This window comes from Colobus angolensis, unplaced genomic scaffold, assembly GCF_000951035.1.
Source record: "Colobus angolensis palliatus isolate OR3802 unplaced genomic scaffold, Cang.pa_1.0 Scaffold32, whole genome shotgun sequence".
NCBI lineage: Eukaryota > Metazoa > Chordata > Mammalia > Primates > Cercopithecidae > Colobus > Colobus angolensis.
The window spans coordinates 5557028-5561300 of NW_012116488.1; the positions used below are offsets into that span (position 1 = coordinate 5557028).

The 4273-nt window shown below is 46.5% G+C and overlaps 1 protein-coding gene across 6 annotated transcripts in view; it reads left to right on the top strand.

The window, feature by feature from the left end:
• The window catches only part of WARS (tryptophanyl-tRNA synthetase), a 53720-nt gene that overhangs the window by 8617 nt on the left and 40830 nt on the right, over window positions 1-4273 (top strand). The window lies entirely within an intron of this gene.

The window sequence follows — 4273 nt, forward strand, 5'->3', positions numbered from 1 at the left end:
AGTCAGGATGGTCTCGATCTCCTGACCTCGTGATCCGCCCGTCTCGGCCTCCCAAAGTGCTGGGATTACAGGCTTGAGCCACCGCGCCCGGCCACCTTGTTGATTTGCAAGTTGGGAACTTTCAGGTGGAAATGAAGAATTCGTACTTCCACAACCACTTGCCATCCAGGCAGTCTCCCCGTCTGTATTGCAGTTGTAGTTAGGTCAGTATCTGTACACTGACATTATTATGACCATGGAAATAGACGTGGACAGCTGAACCATCAAGGATAGAATGAGTACTCTAACTTTCTCGCCCAGCTTTTGTTTTCTCTGGAGTTAATATTTGTCTTAATATCTGTTTGCTTGACTTTTATGTCAGTGATACTAATGATAATGTATCTCCAAGCCCTTTCCCTGTCCAATGAATCTCCTTTCAACACACATCAACTAGTCTATCAGGTTCATCTTTTTGAGGAGATCTCTCCCAAAACCTTCTGCCTGCTTCCGTCTGGACTAGTGACTCTTGCGTCCTGCACTGCCCATCTTGGCGTCTTTCTTCACTGTCGACCCAGGGGTTTCTTTCACCCCTGTTGATTGGGTGCCCCGTTTCCTGCTCCTGCGTCTTATTCCTCTTTGCTTTACTCTTCGGGCAGAGCAAATCTTCCAATTGTTTCTGAAAAAATACTGCAAAGGAAATATTTCTAGGGGGATCTTGCCCATCTGAAAGTGTATGTATTTTACCTAAAATGTGATTGATAGCCAGGCTGGGTGTAGGGTTCTAGCATGGAAGTGATTTCCCCTGGAAATGCTGAAGCCACTGCTCTACTGGCACCTGCTTCTGGGCTTGCTGCAGAGAAGTCAGCTGCCATTCCTTTGTTTTTTCTTTTTGGAAGTTGGCAGGATCTTGTTTGTTCCAGTGTTTTGGAATTTCATGGCATGTGGGCTCAGTATGCCTTTCTTCCCCGCCCCACCCCCGACCCCGCCCCGCGAGATGGAGTCTTGCTGTGTCACCCAGGCTGGAGTGTGGTGGCACAGTCTCGGCTCACTGTGACCTCTGCCTCCTGGGTTCAAGCAGTTCTCCTGCCTCAGCCTCCCAAGTAGCTTGGATTACAGTTGTGTGCCACCAGGCCCGGCTAATTTTTGTGTTTTACTAAAGATGGGGTTTCGCTATGTTGGCCAGGCTGGTCTCAAACTCCTGACCTCGTGATCTGCCTGCCTCAGTCTCCCAAAGTGCTAGGATTACAGGCGTGAACCACCACACTCAGCCTGCCTTTTAGACTAGAAACTCATGACCGTTAATTCTCAGAAATCATGATTTCTTTGATCTCTTCTGTTTTTTCTCTTCACAGACTTTTTTTTTTTTAATTCAGAGACTGTTTCTCTGATTTTCTAACCCTCCTATTTTCCATTTCTGCTGTCGTTTTTAACCTCCAGGAGCATGTGTGCTCCCTGAAGTTTCCTCACAGCGCTCTGCCCTGACTTACAGTACAGTGCCACCCTTTTCTCTCTGAGATCTTAATGGTAGTTTTCCATAAGTCCTCTACATCCTTTATAATCTCAGTTTCTTCCATCTTAATTTGTTTCCTACCTGCTTTTCATATTAGAGGTAATTCTCAAATGTTTGGTGTTTCTTGGCTGTTTGCTTGTGTTTTGGGGAGTGCACTAAAAACTGCTGGATGTACTTTTCATTGGGGAGGAGCTTATCAACATGGGTTCCACTTCCTGGAGAGTGATCAGGCTGCTCCCCTTTTGTTGGGGAATCTTTCGTGCGTGTCAAGGTCTTTAGATGATCTTTTCTTTTTTTTTTTTTTTTTTGGAGACGGAGTCTCGCTCTGTCGCCCACAGGCTGGAGTGCAGTGGTGCCATCTCGGCTCACGGCAAGCTCCGCCTCCCAGGTTCACGCCATTCTCCTGCCTCAGCCTCCCGAGTAGCTGGGACTACAGGTGCCTGCCACCACGCCCAGCTAATTTTTTTGTATTTTTAGTAGAGACAGGGTTTCACCATGTTAGCCAGGATGGTCTTGATCTCCTGACCTCGTGATCCGCCCGTCTCGGCCTCCCAAAGTGCTGGGATTACAGGCGTGAGCCACTGCACCCGGCCTAGATCTTTTCTTTAGTTAAGTGAGATTCCCTAGAGAAAGCTCCCCCAGTCCACTGTTCAGAGGGGGTGAGTCAGCATTCTACAGCTGAGTGGGAGAGAAGGGCTGGGCTGTGGGATCCTTCCCTGAAGCTCCCTATTCTCTGTGTGCTGCCGGTGCCCCACCTATGCAGATTGTCCCCAGTCTAGGGACCTGTAACTCTGTCCTCTCTCGACATGAAACCTTGGAATGGAGGAGGAACTATGACACTCCCGAGGGGGTCTCCATAACTGCTTCTTGAAGAGACTTCAACCAGCACTCCTGTTTTCATAACCCGCTTTCCCCCAACTCCTGTAAGCGCCCGAGGTCACTTAAGGTCTGAACCTTTGGGCGATTCCATAGCAGTGTACACTCGATCTCGTTGCGGTATTTCCACGGTGTCTTAGCATTTGTTTTTCTCTCATGCTGTTAGGCACTGGTCGGTCATTCATCAGCTCTTCAGCTTCTGAAACCTTGTTGCTGTCATCCTCTTCTTGTTTCCTTTGTCCTTGTGGGATTATGCTTTTAAAAAAAAAAAAAAGTCTCTGCTTTTGTTGTAGTAGATTTCAGAAATATCATCATCAATATGCATCTTTAACTAGAACATAAGCATTTCATTTCCTTCCGAGGTGACTCCACTCCTAGGTCCCCCCAGCTTCTCCATGACTTCCATCACTTCCCTTTTTTTTTTTTTTTTTGAAGCAGAGTCTCACTCTGTCACCCAGGCTGTGCACTGGCACAGTTTCAGCTCACTGCAACCTCCGCCTCTTGAGTTCAAGCGATTCTCCTCCCCCAGCCTTCTAAGTAGCTGGGACTACAGGCGCCCGCCACCACACCCGGCTAAATTTTGTATTTTTAGTAGAGTTGGGGTCTTGCCATGTTGGCCAGGCTTATCTTGAACTCCTGACCTCAGGTGATCCGCCTGCCTCAGCCTCCCAAAGTACTGGGATGACAGGTGTGAGCCACCACACCCAGCCCAGCTTCTATCACTTTCAACTCCTGTTACCTGTTATCTTTTCAGACACCTTGCTTGTCACCAGATGGTGTCAACCATCTCACATTCCCCAATAGTTTACTTTGACTATTTGGGACCCTGATTTAAACCATTATTTGTGTGTGTGTGTGTATTTTTTGAGACAGGGTCTTGCTCTTTCCATGTTGGAGTGCAGTGGTGCAATCCTAGCTCAGTGCGCCCTCGAACCCCTGGGCTCCCACCTTAGCCTACCAAGTTGCTGAGATTATGGATGCAAGCCACTGCACCCAGCTCATATTTTAAAGGAAATAAACAGTACTGACAGAAAGTAATGTCAAAAAAAAAAAAAGAAGTTACTTTTTCACAGAAACAGATTTACTCACCAGGTAGGGCTCAAAAGATTAAACCAAGTTGTTTTAAAACAAAAGTATAAAATAAATAAAAGACCCAGTGGGGTTATGTAAGCCCAACATTTTGGGAAGTTGACAGTGATATTTTTGTCCATTAATACCAAATTTGAATAACACTTAGTAAATGTTTTTGGTTTGTAATTCTTAGTGACTGCAGTTATGTTCATTATTTTAGTCAACTTAATACATTTTATTTTATTTTTTTTTTTTGAGACGGAGTCTTGCTCTGTCACCCAGGCTGGAGTGCAGTGGCCGGATCTCAGCTCACTGCAACCTCTACCTCCTGGGTTCAAGTGATTCTCCTGCCTCAGCCTCCCAAGTAGCTGGAATTACACGCATGTGCCACCACAACCAGCTAATTTTGTATTTTTAGTAGAGATGGGATTTCATCATGTTGGTCAGGCTGGTCTCAAACCCCTGACCTCAGGTGATCTGTCCACCTTGGCCTCCCAAAGTGCTGGGATTATGAGCATGAGCCACCACGCCAGCCTTGGTTATCGTTTTAAATGTATTTTTCCCTTTATCAACAATGGGATGCCTGTGGTCTAAAGAGTCAGGGGTTCTCAAAGCCTTTGTGAAGTACAATGGCCCTCCAGCCCACCTCTCCCTATTTCCTGCTCAATTCTTTTAGCTGATCTTTTGGTTATGTACGCCCTATATCTGTAAATATTCTGCTTATTGTATTGTTCCTTGTTGATTTTCTTTTTTTTTTTTTTTTTTTGAGGCGGAGTCTCGCTCTGTCGCCCGGACTGGAGTGCAGTGGCCGGATCTCAGCTCACTGCAAGCTCCGCC